This window comes from Lissotriton vulgaris, chromosome 6 (assembly GCF_964263255.1).
Source record: "Lissotriton vulgaris chromosome 6, aLisVul1.2, whole genome shotgun sequence".
Lineage (NCBI taxonomy): Eukaryota > Metazoa > Chordata > Amphibia > Caudata > Salamandridae > Lissotriton > Lissotriton vulgaris.
The window spans coordinates 1,252,862,075-1,252,883,338 of record NC_141694.1 but is presented as its reverse complement, the minus strand read 5'-3'; positions in this window follow the sequence as shown (position 1 = coordinate 1,252,883,338).

The window sequence follows — 21,264 nt, the reverse complement described above, 5'->3', positions numbered from 1 at the left end:
TCCTTGTGGTGCAAGACTGGGATATGACCTCCACCCTTGCCAGGAGGGACAAAACCAAGAAGGACTCCAAGCCCGACCTTACAGTGAAGGTCCTCTTCTCTCGCACCCAGCGGGGACCCCCTCGGATGGCTCATTCGTCTCAGGAGGCGGAGTCCACCCTAACACCAAGAGATGCTTGAGAGGAACCGGTGACACGTGCCTTCCTTGAGTTCCTGTTACGACGATCTGGGAGGATCTACAGACTGTGAAACTCAATCTCACTTCTGAGATCAAGGACATTCGCAAGGACGTCGATGACATAGGGGAACGGGTTGCAGCACTTGAGGGTAAAGGAGATGATAGAGACAGAGAACTCTCAGCACTCCAGCAGGAGGTCATCCGCAACCATGAGCAGCAGGTAGACCTCCAAACACATCTCGAAGCTCTGGAAAACCATTCCCGGAGGCACAACATAAGGATCTGAGGAGTGGCTACGAACACGGAAGCGGGATACATCTTTGCCTATGTGAGGGGGCTGTTCAACTACGTGCTGGGAAACACACCAGACTTCGACATCAAGATTGACAGAGCCTACCGGGTGGGGCCCCCTAGAGCGGACAGCGCGGCTCTGGCAGAAATCCTGTCCTGCATCCAGGACTTTCGCACAAAATAGGAGACCTCCGCAAGCCCAGGTCCATGCATCCGATGGTCTACCAGGACCAGCGTCCCGCCCTCTACCAGGACCTCATGGCAATTACATTGCAGAAACGCAGGTTTTTCCGTCCCATCACGTCTTATCTCCGCCAACGGGACATTTCCTATTCCTGGGGGCACCCGTTCCGAGTGATATTTCGCTTGGACGGGAAACAGTACCAGCTTCGCTTCCTGACGGAGGCCAGCAGGCTTCTTGGAGTTGATATTCCGGAAGAGGAAGGGATGAATCACGGCTCGAGCAGTGCCACAGATGATTCGCCATCGGGTTGGCAGTGACAGTGGCGTCGAAGACGCCCCAAGCAGCCGGACCCCACAGAAATTGCACTGAGTCAGAAGGCCGCCCTGGAGTCCCTCCCTGAGGAACTAGCAAAAACACACTCCTTATGACTTTAGAAGGGTATGTTTATTTTTTATTCTACTGAGGCGGGAGGCGGGGAGGGTGTAATCTTTGCCACCCTATTGACCCCTTGTCGGACTTTTTCTGTTCATCTTGGGATCACAAACTTCTAAGGTCCAGATGTTGGTTGTTGCGACCTTCCCTTTCCCCACTGGGGGAGTTTATCCCTTGGCTCCCCTATGGGGCCGGTCGGACATCATATCTACTCAGGAAATCATGGTTCTTGTTCTTTTTGGGGTTTCTTTTTTCCTTTTCTCTTCTTTTGGGGGCCCTTGTCCACTGTTTTTTAATACCTGCTTTTCTAGGCTACCTTTACTAATTAAACATCCCTGCCCATTAGGCCCTGGTGCTCAGGGGTGCTCTTGGTCTCGCACCCACCACACTTCGTATCCTTACCTTGAACTTGCGAGGGCTTAACAACCCTGTCAAGTGGAGGGCAGTCCTTTCCTACCTAGAACTAAAACAGACATTTGCCTACTTCAGGAGACACATCTACTAGCCCGGGACTGTTACCACCTTAAATCTCGCTTGTTTCCCATTCAGTTCTTCACTTCTAGTGTTACCAAAATGGCAGAAGTGGCCATCTTGTTTTCCCGCTCCTTCCAGCGACGGGTCCTTCAGAGGGAGGCCAAGTTTAGACGGAGACTTCTCACATATCAGTTCGCCATTGGGGGGTTGATGTTCACAATAGGGTCTATCTATGCCCCTAACGAGGGACAGGAAATGTTCTTGAACGAAGCCCTGACTGAAGCTACTGCGACAACAGAGCATAGGATCCTGCTGGGGGGGACCTAAACTTGGTGATGGAAAACTTGAGGGACAGATCTGTGCAGCGCTCAGGCCAGACAGGCGCACTCTCCCAGAGGGGCTTAGACAGATTGAGGGAGTTGGGGATCGTGGATTAATGGTGTTTTAACCACCCTAATAGCCACAAATGCTCATTCTACTTGAGTGTTCATAAGACCTATTCTTGCCTTGACTATCTTCTGGGCATGGAGGTGCTCTGGTCCCTGATGGAGGGGTCGGAGATTTTGACTGCCTCTCTTTCCGATCATGCCACGGTTGCAGTCACCCTTACACTCCCCCCAATACAGTGACCTTTGAGCCACTGGCGCTTGCATGATGCCCTCCTCCATCGTGCGGACGTGGTTAAGCAAGTGCACAATGCAATCAACAACTTCCTTCCACACAACGACAATCATGACACCCCTCTTTCCACACAATGCGCAGCGCTTAAGGCAGTACTAAGGGGGGAGATCATTGCTATTGCGACGGCAGATAATATCGAGCGTAGGCGCAAGAGGGAAGATCTCACACAGCAAACCAGGGAGTTGGAACAGATGCACCAGCACACCGGGGTGCCTAGGGTCTGGAGACAATTGCGTAGTGAGGGCCCAGTTGGCGGCTATTGATAACGATAGGGCGGAGTACGGGCTCTTTGCCTGTGACTGGTCTTTTATACGGGGGTGACCGATGAGGTCGTATACTTGCTAACATGCTACGTGAACTCAGGCAGCGACAAGGGGTTCAGGAACTGTGCAACGGTGCGGGGCGCGTGGTGACAGCCGACGCTGACATTGCAAACGTCTTCCGTGACTTTTATGCCCAAATGTATGGGGCGCAAGCATTAGATGGCTCACTTGGCGAGGCATACATAGCTGCAGCGCAACTTCCCTCCCTCACACAGGCACAAGCTGACCACCTGGAGAGAGAGATACTTGTGGAGGAGATCATAGCGGCGATTTCTCACCTCAAGCTGGCTGAATCTCCTGGACCTGAAGGCTATACGGCCGCCTTTTACAAAGCCGTTTGCCCAACGATAGCCCCCTTTTTAACTCGCCTTTGTAAATCCTTTGCGCTTACCGTGGTAATCCGGGAGGACATGTTGGAATTGGCCATTGTGGTCATCCCGAAGACTGGGAAGGGCAAGTCCAGCTGTGGGGCCTACCACCCTATATCCCTCCTTAATATCGACCTTGAACTCTTCACAGGGATCTTGGCTTCCCAAGTGGCGCTCTACATGCCAGGACTCATTGAACCAGACCAGGTGGGGTTCATTCTTCAGTGACAGGCGAGCGAAAACACCAAACGAGTACTTCACATGATCGAGAAAGCCTCCCTGGTACCCCGAAAATAAATGCTCCTCACCATAGACGCGGATAAGGTCTTTGACAGGGTCCATTAGCCATTCTTAGAGGATGTGTTGGCCCATGCAGGGATTGGGGAGAGGTTCCGAACCTTAATTCTCAATTGTTATCGGCGCCTCGGTCCTACTTAACGGACTCACCTCGGCCCGCTTCCCTATCACCAGGTGCACGAGACAGGGGCGTCCTCTATCTCCCCTGCTCTGTTCGCTGTATATGGAGCCTTTCGCCTAAAGTGTTCGGCGCAACCCTCTTATCACCGGGATTACATTTGGGGGCCATATCCACACCATCAGCCTATAAGCCGATAACGTCCTGGTATCTCTTTCCGATCCCACCCTAGCCCCGGGTGCTTTTATGGCAGAACTGAATCACTTCGCCCGGGCGTCGGGCTTTAAAGTTAATGTTGACAAATCAGTCATGCTCAACCTCTTGATGTTGCCCTCCACCTTGGCGCACCTACGCTCTGTGCACCCCCTTTAATGCATGGATGTACCTGTCCCCTATCTAGGCATCCAGCTGGCACCTACACCAAACTGCAGACCCAGATTTGAGAGGAGTTGCGGCGGTGGAGGTATTTCCCGATCTCCTGGTTGGGGAGGGTGGCTGCCATAAAAATGATGATTGTCCCTCAAATACTTTCCAAGCTTTGCCCTTACGGCCACCCAAGGGATGGATCAAGCAGGTCCAATCGGAGCTGTCACACAGTTCATTTGGAGGGGCTGCCATCCCCACATGAAGAGAGCCATCACGATGCTGCCTCCCGAGGAGTGCGGTCTGGGGTTCTCGGACCTCCAGCTTTACTTTCAGGTGATGCAACTTCGACATTTGGTCGAATGGAGCAGGTCTGAATCTGAGAAGCATGGGCTGTTCCAAGATCAAGCGTTGACGGCCACGACATTACAGAGGATCATCTTTTTGTGTAAAGCACACATGCCTGCCAATCTTTATGCCTCTCTCATTACTAAGACGATTCTGGAGACCTGGGACCAGACCAGTGAGAAATACAATTTGACTTCCTTCCCTTCTCCTCTCACCCCACTCTTTGATAATCCTGAATTTCAACCTGGGATGGGTGAGACCTCGTCCGCGAGCTGGCGCACTACGGGCTGTCAGTCCCTGGGGCATTTATTCGATCTCAATGGGATTCTTACCTTCCCTCGGGTCTGCTCACTCTATAGGATTCCGAAATCTGAACGATTCCATTACCTTCAGCTCCTGCACTGGGCTCTCCACCCCCTTGTAAAACCGTGCACACAGCGACTCCTCACACCCTACGAAAAATGGCTACTTACGTGCTCATCCGACAAAAGCTAATCTCGGACCTGTACAGGATGCTACTAGCTAGACATACACATAGTTATAACGCAAGGTGCATGCTTTGAAAGCGGGACCTAGGTCAGGCCCTCAGTCACAAACAATGGTAAGGGATATATTATAGAGCCCATCATTCAGCACGCAACATGAGACTGACAGAGACTCTGACTAAGTTGACCACATACTGGTATTACACACACAACCACCTACAGTCGATGGACATCAGACAAAGGGCCGACTGCTGGCGGGGCTGTGGGATGCGGGGCACACTGGTACACCTTTTGTGGGACTGTGAACACTTTCCCATGTATTGGGCGCAGGTTATCGATGAAATAGAGAAACACTTCAACGCTCAGCTTCCACATTTTCCAAGCTATGTTCTACTGGGCCTATCGAATACTCTCACATACTCGCTCAGATCACAGCAGGGTGGCCAGATGGCGGTCGTCCTGGGTTCGGCCCGCAGAACATCCTGCTTCACTGGAGGACCACTCGCACCCACATTTAATGGCTTGCTGCAGCATCTGTGGCAGGTTCTGGGGTTGGAAAAGATGACTCTTACTTTAGTTGGGAAGGGCTCCACTTTTCTAGATCTCTGGCAGTCATTATTCGCCATATTGGGCTCTGAGTTTAGGGAGCTCACCTGCCCGAGGCACAGCCTGCAGCGCCTATCAGCCCCCTCCAAGGAGGAGCCCTAGGACATCTCGCTGAAAGAGGCGAAGTAAGCCTGTCTCATACCCGACCTCCTAGTTGATGGACAAGGGTCGGTGGGGGGTGGGGATGGGCGGGTGGAATACGTTTTTTTTCCGGCCATTCGTACATGTGAGTCTGTTGGCTCCCTTATCTACTTGCATCTCATTGTTGGTTTACCTGACCAGCATTAGAGAACATATGTGTATCACACTGTTGGCCTTTGTTTACGGAATGCAAATAAAAAGATTTAAACCTAAAACACAGGTTACTAAGCTTTCAAACATTCTTAGACACTTGTCGACTCAAACATTGCAAAAGGAACAATTGATGGACAGAATGCAGAACAATGTCATACATTCACCTCAGTACAGAGATCTGGGCCTAAATCCATCGTTTTTTTGCTCACCATGGCATTCCAGTTTTGACCCATCCATATGCAAATCAGTCTTGACCCTGCGCCCAATAGGAACAGTCTAATCTGTTGAATTTTAGGAAGGGCCTTAAAACTTGGCTTTTCGCCCAGTAATTCTTTTCTCTCTGATTTTTGCTGTTCCATTTTTTGCTTGTTCTGTGTTGTGTTACTCTACGACTGGTTTCAATAAAAGCGCTGGGACACTCTTTGGAATAGCCGTGCGCTATAAAAGACAAAACTAACATAACATAACATAGTCCATCCCGAACTGTCAGGCCAGGTCCTCCCTGGAATGTAAACAAACCTCCTAGGACCCATTTCGGGATTTCAGCCCTCAACAGCCAGGATAGCTTGACTCCAGTGGCATGGAGAGCATAGGACCCACGTCTGGGCATACCTGTCCCACTCGGGGTGACAAATGCAAAAACAACAATTGACGGACAGAATGCAGAACAATGTCATACATTCACCCCAGTACAGAGACCTGGGCCTAAATCCATCGTTTTCTGCTCACCATGCCATTCCAGTTTTGACCCAGCCCTATGCAAATAAGTCTTGACCCTGCGCCCAAAGGGAACAGTCCAGCCAGAACTGCCAGGCCAGGTCCTCCCTGGACTGGAAACAAGCATTCTAGGACTGGTTTCGGGCTTTCAGCCCTCATCAGCCAGGATAGCTTGACTCCAGTGGCATGGAGAGCACGGGACCCATGTCTGGCCACTCGGGTGACAAATGCAAAAAGAACAATTAATGGACAGAATGCAGAACAATGTCATACATTCACCCCAGTACAGACTCAAACATTGCACCAACCTTACTCAAAAATCATAAATTCCCACAGCAGCAGTCATTATAAACAGCATTGCTAAATTCCTCTCTGAGGAAATAGAGAAATCCACAAGGAACTCAAAACAAATACCTTCCCCTAAGACACACCTAAAATTAACACCCCAAATCGTCATTATTTCAAGAACTAGACACATAATCCATATTGCAAGTTCATTCAAATCTCACACCAGAAATTAGGTCTCTAGTTGTCAGAGGTTTGCACCCTGTCCAAGTAGGGTCCACAATCCTAGTGGGTAAGATACACACTTTAAATTAGTCTGTTCTCACCCTCAGTAGCTTGGCACAGAGCAGACAAGCTTAACTTTAGAGGTTATTTGTAAAGTATTTGTGCAATGCACACAAACAGTAACACAATGAATACACCACAAAAAGACTCCACATAGGTTTAGAAGAATAGAGAACATTTATCTGAGTAAAACGAGACCAAAATGACAACAATCCAATCAATAGAAGTCAAGATTTGAATTTTTAATGAATAAATGCAAAAACAGTACTTAGAAGTCAGTTGCTAAAAAGTTACTTGAGGTCACGAGGGACAGGGGTGAATCCAAATTTCAGGCCAACCAGGATGAAGGGAGATCGGCTACGAGACTCATGCAGGTCCCACTGAAGAAGTACCTTGTATGAATCAAAGTGTTTACGCTGAGGACACGATACGTCGATCTTTGCCACACAGTCAGTTCACGGCTGCGTCTTTGAGCCCCGATGTGATACAGGCAATGCGTCTTTGTTGAGCCGCACAGAGCGTTGTCATCGGGCTTCACAGACTGTAGAACCGCTGTCATCGAACAGCCTTTGCTTGGGTGTCGCAGAGCATGCATCAGTTCCAACCGACACAGTAACAATGCTTTGGTTTTGTAGAAAATCAGCTGCAGAGCCCACTTCTGAGGCCCAGGAATGTAGGGGGCACCTCAGGCAAGGGTAAGACTTGCAAATGACGAACATCCATACAGGGCTAATTCAGGTTTATGCACCTACCTTAATTTAGTGTGTGCCATAGGAGGAGAAAGAAAAATGGAAGACATAGACCACCTACTTATGCGAATAACCAAAAGTATTTCTTTTTTTAAAACGCTGAATTAGGCCTTCCTACAAAATTCCCAGCAATGTAAGTACCCACCTATAGATCTGAGACGCAGCCATGGCTTGCTATCTTTCTGGAAAGATCGAAAGACTCAACTTTTCAAAATCTAACTTAATGCTAAACCTTTCCTCATTGAATTTGAAATACTTTTTATCTTTACTTATTTTGTAATGTTACTGTCTCGTGTTATATTAGATGATCATGTGGCTAGGTTGGCAGTACAAAAATACCTCCATTGAATAAATGTAGAGACTAAACACGCCCATACATATGTTCATTCATCCATGTACACGTGTATCCATGTATAAGTATGGCCAATTTACAAATTTTGTCCAAACACCCACGTGCCCATGTATGCTTCTATTCATCCATCCGTCCATGCATGTATGCTTATGTGTGTGTCGCCTAAGACTAAGGGGTCCATTATGATGTTGGGCGGATTGCCTCCGCCAGGCTGGCGGTAGCTACCGCCGGCCTGGCGGAGGCAATCCACCCGACATCCATTGCCAAATTCCCCCCCCGCCATATTAGGATGGGGGGGGGAGACCGCTGCGGTAAAAAACACTGCCCGGCTGTTTTCCGCCCCGGTCGCCTTGCGGCCGGGGCGGAATATGTTCAATATGATGACGGTGTCTGTGAGACACCGCCAGCCATATTACAATTGGCATTCTGTGGAGCCTTTCCGTGGCGGCAATGCCGCCACGGAAAGGCAGGCAGTCCTAGGTTTGGGACCCACTGCGGCCCCCCCTGGTGATGGCCGAGGTGTATGGTGCAAGGGGGGTACCTATGGTACCCCCCGCATTTGCATACACCAAGCAGCAGGCACCGCGGGGTGCCTGCCGATTCGTGTATGCAAATGCGTGCATTTGCTTTGCAGATTGTGGCGGGCGGTGCAGTGAGCACCGCCCGCCACAATGATAAAATGAGGATTGCGCCCGCCACTGTGGCGGGCGCATCCTAATGCACATTTCGGGACCCCCGCCCTCGAGGCGGGCGGTCCCGTTTCCCGATAGGGCCCGCCCGCCATCCTAATGGCCCCCCATATGTCCTGTGTATGTATGTGCACCGTTTATGTCTATGTGTACCTCTGTGTATGGTGCTTTTATTTAGGAGTCGATATGTGTATTTTATCTACGTGCATGGTTACCTTCCAGTCTATGTGTCTATATGTTTGGAGCTATATCTGCGTGTGTGCCCAGGCGCGCAACTCCCATTAGGAAGAACGGGCTTCACCTCCCCTCCTGTCAGCTGCCGTCGGCTGGGCTGCCTGGGCTGGAGTTGGTGCCTGTCAGCCTGACCCACAAGTAGGGTAACCAACTGTCCGTAAATTTCACAGACTGTCACTGATTTGGATCTCACATCCATTATTCGTGATGATCCTTTTACAGATGCTTTTTGTCCGTAATTTTGGGCATTAGGGAATAGCACTGTTCTCCTGCTAGAAGTCTCAACTCGCTGATGGGGCTGCCTCACACTTTTCCTTTGAGCACAAGAGCAGCCTCACCCCGCCCATTGTTTTTCTGTCTGCGGCTGATTTTCACATACAGAATAACACTGGGCCAGTCTGGGCTGTTAAAGCATGTGGTGGCCTCCTCCTGCCTCGGTCTAGGGTAGGGCATTCTGTTTTAACAGTACATAAAGGAAAATGTTCTCTCTCACGAAATGAAAGAAATGTACAGAATCCAGTTCATGTAAAGAAGCCAGCGAAAGAAGTTAAGAAGAAGGGGTTCTGGGTCTTTCACAGTCTCATCATTTAAGAACTGAAGCATTTACAATATTATATTCTACAAAGCCATAGTTCCTGCTTTTTTATTTTGTGCAACTGACAACCATTGACAAAGCCAATAGTCCTGGCTTGTTGTGGGTGTGATGTATTATATATCTGGATGTAATAACAGAAGTAGCAGAATACCAGTCGGGCAGCACATTATGCTAAGCACAGATTTTTAGCTTTTAGCTACCTGTTTTAAGCCACGCCCTTATTTACATAGAACACACCCTTTGGAGAGATCCCCAAGTTTTTTCAACCCACTTAAAGCCCTGGAAACAACACCATGTCATAGTCACATCAGGTCCCGGCACTGGGAATCATGCATGACTCATGACTTCCATGTTTTCGGATTGCCTATGTACAGGGGTATAGTGAACCCTCCCCTGCCCCAGCCTTACTTTAAGAACAACAGCAAGGGTGAAGTTCTTGATGTGCCTCTTCTGTTTGCAACTCAGCGGACAAAGGCTCAGCTCATAATTAATGTGAAAAGGTGGGTGCATAAGTGAAGGAATGAGTAAATGGCTGGATGTGTTAGTGTAGGAATGAATGTATGAGTGAAAGGTTAAATGGATTGATAATGAGAGAAAGGATGGCTGGGTGAGTAGAAGGATGTATGAGAGAAAGGGTAAATAAATAGATGTATGGGTTGAATGGTGGATGTATGTGTGGAATGCTGGATGGATGGGTAAAATGGTGGATGGATAAATGAGTGAAAGAGTGGATAATGGGCGAGTGAATGGGCAGATGGATGAATGAGAGGGTGGATGTAAGGATGGATGAGTGAGTGAAAGCGAGGGTAAATGGTCAAAAGGATGCATGGTTGAGTGAAGGTTGGATGAATGTGAGAAAGGATGGATGAGTGATAGGGTCAATTGATGGATTCATGAGTGGATGAGAGGATGGATTTTTGGGTGGATGGATGGGTAAATGGATGGCTCCGTGAAAGGGGGATGGAGAGAGAAAGGGAGGAAGGATGAATGAGTGAAAGTATTGATGGGTGATTGACAGGATGGATGGGCGAATGGGTGTATGGATGAGTGAAAAAAAGGATGTAAGGATGGATGTGTGAAAGAATGCATAGATGAGTGAAAGGGAGGAAGAAGAGCTGGAAGAAAGGATGGATTGATGGGTAAAATAGTAAATGGATGGACGAATGGACGGATGAGTAACTGGGTGAATAGTTGGAAGGATGAGTAAGTGAAAGGATGGGTGAGAGGGTAAATGGTTGAATGGGTGAGTGAATGGATAGATGGGTGAAAGGATGGGTGGATGATGGATGGGTGAGTAAAAGGGTGGATTGAGGGAATGATGAGTGAAATGATGGATGGAAAGATAGATGATAGATCGGTTTAGAAATGGTTGAATAGGTTTGGTTATGGATGGGCACACAGATGGAAGGACCGAATGAATGGTGAAAGACTGAATAAAGGATTAAAGAAAGAATGGAGGCCACAACTCCGGTGTGACTCAACCTACCATCCAAACCCGACACATGACGTTAGGCAGCAAGTGGGAAACTCGTTCTTGAAATGCTCCTCGAATTCCTTATACTACACCATGGTTCCACAAGAGACGTTGCGCTGTTGTGCCACTGGGTGACACTGCTCTCGTGCCACCAAGAAACAGCGTGAGCAGCTCCCAACTGCCCTGAGGCCTGGAGGTATGCATGAGGGCACAGCTCTCTGCAGCCCTTCTGTGGGGAAAGGCGGGCAAGACAACATAACCTGCACTTGCAGACAACATCACCGATGTGACTCAAGCCGCTTCCACCACAAATTCCTTTTTCTTTTAAAGTTTTGCACCCCTAAGAATATTGCTCTTGAGGCAACCACCCCTTTGGCCCAGCCCACGCTACGCCACTGCCTACCAGTATGGATGACATCTGACTCTTACACCTTGTAACCCTCAATATCTTAACAAACACTTTCTATACATTGACTTTCAGATTTATGAGTCATTGTCTCTATATATTATGTGTGTGACGTAACGCACTCCGACACCCTGCTGTATATACGTCGGATGAGTAGCTCTCATTTCGAATTTGATGCCATGCAAACCCACCTTGCATGGCTTTGAGTGGCCTTATAAATCATGACTAAGGCGATGTAGAGCAAATCGCTGCGTCGCCTTACTCTGTACCCCGGAGGCGTTCTATGGGCATTGCAGTGAGTTTTCCCATGCAACACCAATGGAATTTGACGCTGCCCTAGATTTACAAAGTCATGTAAACCTGGGGCAGCACGAAATCCGTACGTTTCACAAAATAATGCGTAACAAGGAGAAATATGTTCATTTCTCCTCATTGTTTCCTCATTCTATGAGTGCTGCATTCTGCAGCACACATAGAAAAAGGAAAACATCTATTAGTATTGTTTTTGTGCAGGAAGGTGCCCCTTCCTGCATAAAAGGGGCACCTTTTGCCTTTAGCATGGGGCAGCACAGCAAGGTGTCTTGTTGCACAGCGCTATGCCAAAATCCCACCAATAAGCCACTATGAGGCAAGACAGTTGTCATGTGCACCTTAAATGTGGCCTAGATTCGTATTATACATGTAAAAGCATTGTAGACTAATACATCAAATGCAAGACGTTTTTAAACAGTGCTCACGTATTTCAAGGTGCTGCCATGTGTAATAATAAAAGGAGTTATGGTGAAATTAAATATTGCCTACGATCGCACCATCTAGTTAAGCAAGGAAGCTGGGATTGAACTCAGTTTTTCCGGTTTCTCATTGTTAATTTCAGACACTAGATGGCTATTACTTTCTCCTGTTTTACATCACAGGTCAATGCTTTGTTTTTATTTCTTGCTGCATGAGGTTTAAGTGTGAGTGGCAGTGAACAGCCTCGAGCAAACTTGCCTCTTTTTGGTCTTAAGGGTCTAAGAGGACCTTAAGGTTAGCCAGAGCAAGGCATCTGTCTTGAGCCTGGCTTGAACCTTCAGTCAATCAACCAACTATAAAGCCCACCAGACCTGGATTTGAATTCCAACAAAGACATCTTACCTTTTCATCCTTTTGGAATCGATAAAATAGCTAAACCAATCGTGCAAATCTATCAAATATCATGTAGCATGTAGAACACAAATTTATATATTCAATTTAAACAGTTTTCAAGAAATGCTCAGTTTACAATTTGCTGTATACCAGAACCCCTATAATTAAAAGTCTCAAAAGTACAGAAGGGCATCAGTTATGTCGCTTTTTTTTAAATCACAGCGCTTACAGATATCTTAATTACGTTATGTGCTGTGGAGAAATGGTTAATCATTTAGAATTAGGTTCAGCTTTAAAAGCACCATCAATGATGCTTTTCAAAAACGTTTGAAATATACCTTTTAAGTGTTGTAGTTTGTGGGGCCCACCTTTGTACCATGCTTAAAACTTTGGGCAATATTATCAAGAAAGGGCGATACATTATCGCCGCTTTTATCGGCAGGAAACTGCAGCTAAAGCGGCGATAATGGGCTTGATAATATGGCCTTGTGAATTCCTATAGAAGCCCAGGTTAACACCAGAACCTGGGCTGCTATGGGAATTCACCAGGCCATATTATCAAGCCCTTTATCGCCGTTTAAGCGGCAGTTTCCTGCCAATAAAAGCGGCGATAATGTATCGCCCTGTGTTATATGAACTTAAGTGATTAAAGACACTGAATATGCTTGGCCTAGTTAATTTTGAAATGTATGGTAGCTCTTGGTACAGCAAATATCCACTTCGCAAGCCCTACAACCATAACATTTTTCGCAGGTAAATTTCAATAGGTTTCCTTTGCCAACATGTACCAGGGAAAAACTTTGCTGGGGGATAAGTGCCTAGTAAATAACAGAGCATGGAGGTTTTGGTGCAGGGAACACTAAAATCAGTATCTTATGTCCTATTTCCAGACAAAACTCACAATTGATGCTATTTATCAAACCGAATAAATTGAGACCCCCTATTAGTATCTAACTTTACATGTGCAAAAGATATCACACTCTCCTACAAGACATTTGTAATCAGGGCCTAAGTAGAATTACATAGTTCACACTACAAAACTGTGCAGTCTTAATGAGCATAATTTTTTATGTATTTTTGGAAAAAGATATATGCATGCAATATTGTTAGATACACTTAAGCTTGGAATGGAGCTAAGAGGAGTGAGAGATGCAAATACCTACCACTAGTACATAGGTGACTGACTCAACTTTGTGGGGTTGTTAGGATTTGGAACAGCTATGCAGTAGGGGTGTCACCTCAGGGCTTGAAAAAGTCACTCGACCGCTCGCATTTGCGAGTGAGATTGATTAAGGACGAGCTATTTTTAGGTTCTACTCACCCTTTCTGGCGAGTAGGAATAAAAACTTGACACTTGACTTCTGCCTCTGAAAGCAGAGGAAATGTGACAAGATAGCAAGATTTAAAGGCATCTTTATTGCTCACAAAGTAAATGAGCAATACAAATGCTTTTAAATCTTGTTAACTTGTCACATTTGCTCAGTTTTCAGAGTTTGAGGCTAATTTCATTTAAGTTAGTTCGAGGAGATTTTGTAGCTTACTAGACCTGCAGGTCTAGAGCATTTTTTATGATTTGTCGAGCCCTGTCCCTTTTACGGAATAGCCAGGTCTTTACTTCATCGTTGAATCTGAGGAGGTTTTGGATGTTTCTCATCTTTGCAGGGAGTGGGTTTTAAAATGTTGCATGGTGGAGAGAGAAGGAAGTTCCTTCAGTGTGTAGCTTCCTGAAGGAAATGAATGAGGGCCGGGATGCCAGTTTGGAGGCCAGAATTCTAGTCTGTGTGTGTTAGTGAATCTCTGTTTAGATTCCCCTGTTGGTAATGAAAAGAGATTTGAAAGAGGAACATCTGACCAAGTATTTTGAGGGCAGGAGATACTAGGGCCGGCCAAGAAGAGCCCCTCAGAAGCAGGAGCTGCCCACATTCTACATCGGGCCTCAAGGCAGACCTCTCATGATCCTTGCTATAATAGTTACCTTTAGCTGAGGAGGCAGCAGGAGGGAATGTGGAAGGGAGAGATGACTTCTTTGTGGACAGAGGCCAGCATGGTTGTCTTGTCTTCTGCAATAGTTTATTGGCCAGAAGGCCATGTTACCAGAAGGGGCATTGCTTAAAATGGACAATAGTTGGTGAAGGTATTTTCTGTCTCTGAAGTAATTGCTTCCTGCTCAGATGAGCCAATATGTTAACTCAAATGAGGTTGGAATTAGGTTTGCAGGGCCTTGCGATTGAGCCTAATTTCCGCCCTGCCACAACAAAGCAGAGACTAGTTTGTCTGCAGTTCAGTCTTTTTCTCACACTATGATTATTCCAAAATGTTAAGCAATTGTTCTAATTTAGCTTCATCATTGTTAGAAATGGGGGTCTCTATTTGGCAAGGGCTTGCACCTTTGTCCAAATAGGAACCCTTCTTCCCAGTCAGGATAAGGGGGTTACACTCTGAAAATAACCCCTGCTCACCCCCTTGGTAGCTTGGCATGAGCAGTCAGGCTTTTCTTAGAGGCATTGTGTATAGCATTTGCACATAACCCACAGTAATAAAGTGTAAGCACCACAAAAGGACACCTCACCGGTTTAGAAAAATAGCCAATTTATATCTATACTAATATAATAAAGAGAGAGCCCAAACATTTGAGGCGGGTAATCTCAGGAACCACAGCACCAATCACAACACCCAATACAGCGTTGGAAAGGGCAGTTGCAGCAGAAGGACATAGGCTATGCAGATGCCCACCATATACATTTAAAAGGTAAAAGAACCGTGCCAGCAAAGTAGTCCCTTGTGGGTGTTTCTGCGTTGTGCTGTGGGCATGTGCTGGGGGTGTGACAAATGCTGGGGGTGTGTGGTACGTTCTGCCCTTCATGCCATGTCTCATATCGTGTGGTGTGGGCGTGTGCTGGGGGCGTGGGGGTGTGCGGGGCGTGGGATTACGGAAAAAAAGAGTGCGTTGTGACCAATATTTCATTGTTTTTTCTTCCCAGGTTCTGTACATTCCAGCTCCGGGTATCCACCCTGCTCCCTTTAAATACCTCTGCACCCCATATTCATAGCCCACCCTTACTCCTCAAAATACCCCAACACCCTTAAACACTAACCCATCTTAACCCTACCCTGTACCCCAAAATCCAAACCTATCCCTAAACCCTAAAAATACCTCTGTACCCCAAAACCCAAACTTAGCCCTGAACCCTTAAAATACCCCTGTACCCCAAAACCCAAACCTACCCCTGAACCCTAAAAATACCCCTATACCCCAAAACCCAAATCTAGCCCTGAACCCTAAAAATACCCCTGTACCCCAAAACCCATACCTATCCCTAAACCCTAAAACTACCCCTGTAACCCATAACCCAAAATTATATCTGAACCCTTAAAATACCCAAACACGCCAAAACATATACCTCAGTACCCCAAAACATATACCCCTATACCCATACTTACCTTATCCAAACATTAAAAAAAAACATGCTTTTACCATTCATGCATTTACAACGAATTTCGTTGTAAATGTATGCGTAGTAAAAGCATATAAAATGTAATGCCATGCTTTATAATGGCATTGCGGAGTCATGGTACTTTCGTAATGAAAGTATGCGGAGTGATGGTATGCGGAAAGAAAGTTGCGGAATATTGGGTGTTTACCCTCCCCCGGTAAGTACATTGGTGGCACGGTGGCCCACATCTCCAGCAACATACTCATATTTTTTCACCACCGATTTGAAAAATGCACAGGTCTCTCTCATTGATGGCCAGCACCAACATACACTTTTAGACACACCTCCCGCCACAAGTTCTAGAATTGCGAACTTTAGAGCTGGGGAGCTACGTTCGAATCTCTGCATCAGCTCAACATCCTGTGATTCCAGGCAAATCGCTTTGTCTCCCCGTGCCTTCCACAAATGAATGTGTTTTTCTTTAATGTAAATTGTGCTCATGCCATGTTGTCGAGTTCGCACTATATAATATTGCAAGGAAAAATAAAGTAGGGAAACTCGAGTTCACACACTACTGAACGCGCACTCTTAAGTGCATCAGCGGTGCACTGTGAATCGGAGCGTTTCACAGGCATGTCACAGATAAGAAATGCTATCAAAACGAAATCCTACAAAACAATATACTACTGTCCGGCAGCAATTCATACCCGGACAACGTCGGGACGGGCTGCTAGTATTTTTATATACAAGACCAAAAACGGTAAGAATCCACAATACAGTACTTAAAAATCTACAGTTATCAAAATACGCTTTAAGAATAGTTACTTGACATCAATAGCTCCGTCCGGTTCAATCACGGCGTCGGGAGCAAACAAATCCAAACAGTTCAGGCTGGTTGCGGCGTCGCAGACCAGCTACGGTGTTGGGAGGACCCACAAACAGTACCTGATAGAGATGCAGGGCACAGAGGCCCTTAAAGTCACTCGCGTTGCAGGTCGAGCCCCTCTCTGTTGGGATCAGGAGCGCTGGTGTCATCAGGCGTCAGGTGCTGCGGTACGAAGTGCAGCAGTGCGGCGTGCGGGGCCCTCAGGTTGCAGTGCGTGCAGCGGCTCAGTAGCTGCATCAGATGGCGTTGTCGGTGAGACCAGGGTCGCGGTGCGAGGTGGAGGCGGTGCTCGTCATGGTGCTGGCAGGTCAAGGTGCAAACAGCGTCGTCGTCATTGTTGTAGCGCTGTCGTCGGCTGATGAGCGGGAGTCGATGCTACAGGCGTCGGTAGGCCAAGGCTGCAGTGCGGGATGAGGCCTGTGTGTCGTTTAACTTTACAAGCGGTGCCCTCAAACCACCGTGCAAGCAGTGGCGTCGATTTCGGCGAGGAACTGCGTCATCGGGGAGGCCAAGGCGTCGTCTTGAAGTGAGGCAATGCGGACTGTGGTGCCCACAGGTTGCAGTGCGAGCAGCAGCTCGGTGATGGTGTCAGTAGGCGTCTTCAGTGAGACCAGGGTTGCATAGTGGTGTTGCGGCGATACTCTCTACGGTGCCAAGGCATCGGCGTGAAGCAAGGCATTGCGGAGTGCTGTGCCACAGGTCGCGGTGCGAGTGGCGGCTCAGTGGCGGCGTCAGCAGGCGGCGTCGGTGAGACCAGGGTCCTGGTGCAGCGTGGCGGTGGTGCCCTCTGCGGTGCCCACAGGACAATGAGTCAGCAGCGGCATTGTAGATATTGTTGAGTTACTTTTCCTCTGTTGCAGCACAAAACAGACTTCGTGAACAGGGGGCAAGGTCTACCTCAAGACCTTGGAGAGACTTGCAAAATAGGTAGCAGAAAGTCCAGTCCAGGCCTTTCACTGCCCAAGACGGAAGCAGCTACTACAAGTCAGCCCAGCAAGCACTCAGCAAAGTGGTCATTTCTCCTTACAGCTTCTCCGGGTCTTTTTTTTCACAGTCTTCTTGATCCAGACGAGTTCTAAATGTCAGGGGTCTTGGCCCCAGTATTTGTATCCAAAAATCCTTTGAACATCTAGGCAGAGGGTGTCTGTGCCCAGCCAGAACCAGTGCTGCCTTCTCTGGTGTGATTTCCCGGCAGGGGGTGGAGAAGGCATTGTCAGAGGCAAACCAGGCCCTTTGAGGTGCAAGGAAATCTGCCCCTCTCCCCCCTTCGAAGCCCAGGTCTATTCAGCCCTTTCCTGACCTACCTAGACTATCAGGAGCCACCCTTGCTTCCTAGCCATCTGTGGTCGAAAACCCAGACAGGCAATCCACATTCCAGCAGAGGCACACCGGATTACTGAGCAAGAAAATATCTACTTCCTAAAAGTGGTATTTTCAAACACAGAATATAAAAATCACCTTTACTAAAAGATGCATCGTTAAAGGGTTCAGGCATACAAAATGTTTATTTTCCCACCTAGTTACCAGGGCCAGTTATGTTTATAAGATGTTATAAACAAACTTCCCATTCTGTCCTATGGGGAACAGGTAGCCTTGCAACAGTGAAAAAAGAAACTGTAATTCCCTATCAGGACATGCCACACACCAGGGCATGTCCTACCTTTCACATACACTGCCTACCTTAGGGGTGCCTGACATGTAAGAAAAGGGAAGGTTAGGGACTGGCCAAGTCGACATGACAGGTACAATGGCAATGGCAGGTCTGAGGTACCTTTTCCGGGCTACTCACGTGGGTGGCACAATCCGTGCTGCAGGCCCACGCGTAGCATTTGATTCCTAGGCCCTGGCACACTCAGTGCACTTTACTAGGGGCTGGCAAGAAAACCAAACAGCCAATCATGGAAACACCAATCCATAACATACTTTACCACAGGAGCACTTACACTTTACCACTGATCAGCAGTACGAAAAGTGCGCAGAAACACTACACCAGCAAAAACAGAGTCAAAACCGGGAGGGCAGAAAGCAAAAACTCAGGGGAAACACGCCAAAAGATGCCAAGTTTAACAATCATTCTTATTAACAACAGACTCATGCATCCATAGTTCTTTCTGGGATTACTTTGTCATACTGCTACTAAGCTTGCACCCCAGGAAGACTTATTTCATACGTCATTTGCTTCACACAAAAATTCAATAGAAATCTGCAAACATTGTTTTCAGTAAATACATTCTCATTCTTCAAGCACAGTAGCAAATTATTTTCACAAATGTTATTGCTATTTAATAACTCACTCCCATTTGTGTACAGGGGTATGTTGCAGGCTTGAATGTCAGCCCTGAGCTGCCATGGCATTTATTCACTAAAATGGCAGCAATCACTGTAGTTGCATCAAAGGTTGATCCCTTTACCCATGCTTAGCCCACAACAGCTACTTATGTGCTGCCCAGTGGCTAGGTAGAGGGACTGGAATGTAAAAATACATAAGACTTTTAAAGCTGTTTATTATCTGATCCTTTTACTTAGACAAGGGGTACTGAGTGCAGTGTGATGAGTGGCAAATAGAAAACTAGGTCAGTATAGTTTACCCTTGGTAATCCAAGATTGACACCCATCTGTGATGTGGGGTATCATCTATAATCAGGCTTGTGAGCTCAGTATCTATCCTTAATGTATGTTATTAGTGCAAATCTTATCAAACATGGGTTGTGTTTCTTGCTAAATGACTACCCAAGCATTTAAAATTAAAAAAATATTTGGTGGGAGTTGTCGCAAAGTACCAAATAATATATATTCAACATTCTTTGTGATATAGAGCTAGGATATGTGGCAGCTTCACAATATCTTGTAAAATATTTTTTATACTAGTTAGGTTGACACAACTGTCCCATAGTGTTTAGAGTGTACGATTTGCCCGAGATTTTGATGTAAAATAGAATCTGGTGTTTCACATTGCACTAGGTTTACTGGCCTAATGTGTAAGTAAAATAGAAAATTTGCCATTCATTCTGCTAACATTCCTTGAGAGCCCCAAAATCATTTTATATCCAGAATAATGTTACCGTCCCTGTGCTCTAAAATGCACTATTTGCCACATGTAGTCTCAAAGAATGACTCTGATTTACGCACTACATCGGAAAATTAAAAAATTGATCACTGAATCTAAGAAGAAGTTTTTCGAGGATCAAATTGATTCCTCAAAAAACTTGAGTAAACAACTATTCGAGGTGGTGAAGCAATTGGCTGGGAAGCTTATAGATACGGTCCCCTCTCCATCGCAGGCCCTGGGTGATTCCTTGGCTGATTTCTTTTTCACCAAAGTCAATGATATTTATTCTGAGTTCTCAACTAATGATACTTCTGCATCACTAGTCATCCAAACTAGCCCACCTACTTGCTCACTGTCCCAATTCAAAGAAGTAGAGGAGAACCAAATCAGGGATATCATGAGATCCATAAAGACGGGCTCTGCCCTAGATCCCTGCCCCCCTAAGGTCTATCTACCAGTGATTGATATTGTCTGTAACACCATCACGCAAGTGAGCAATACAATCCTCAGGTCAGGGAGATACCCGAACATGCTAAACAACACTCTTTTAAAACCACTCCTTAAAAAAACATCTTTAGACAAAGAGTTGTTGAAAAACTATAGACCTATCGCAAGCCTCCCATTTCTCGCCAAAGTGCTTGAAAGGGTAATGAACACTCAGCTTGCTGATTATCTGGAGCAAAATAAACTGCTGGATGATACGCAGTTCGGGTTCCGGAAGCTCCACGGCACTGAGACGGCTCTTATCAAAGCCGCAGATGACATTAGAACAATCAGGGATCATGGAGGGACAGCCGTCCTTATAATGCTGGACTTATCGGCCGCCTTCGACACGGTCAATCACTCCATTCTGATTGACCGTGTCGGAAATTTGGGCATCCGATCCAGCGCCAAGGAACTGCTTACCTCGTTTCTATCGAGCAGAACTCAAGCAGTCACGCTGGGACCTTTTAAGTCACCAGAGCTTGCATTACCTTGTGGAGTTCCCCAGGGCTCATCGCTAAGTCCAACACTGTTTAATATCTACGTGTTGAACTTGGCGAGAGTGATTAAATCCTATAACATGAGCCTTACCTCCTATGCTGATGACACCAAGCTGGTGCTCGCTATCAATAATGATGGGGATCAGGTAGCGGCACAGTTTCAAGAGGGTATGCTGGCCATTAAAAACTGGATGCAGGCCAACTGCTTGAGGCTAAACTCTGAAAAGACGGAGGTGGTCATCTTCGGTAAGATCACTCCGCAATGGTCCCCTGAATGGTGGCCTACATCGCTTGGAACTCTACCTACACCGTCAGTTAAGGTTAGAAACCTAGGTATAGTTTTTGATGATAAACTGAATTTTGCAGCACATGCCAACCAGACAGTAGCCAACGCCTATCACAAACTCAAACTAATTAGGAAAATAATCCCATTTCTTTCTGATAGTGCGGGAAAAACAGTGGTTAGCACTCTTGTGCTCTCCTCCTTGGACTACTGTAACGGTTTATTCGCCAATGCACAATCCAGGGTAATTTCTAAACTTCAAATGATCCAAAATGCA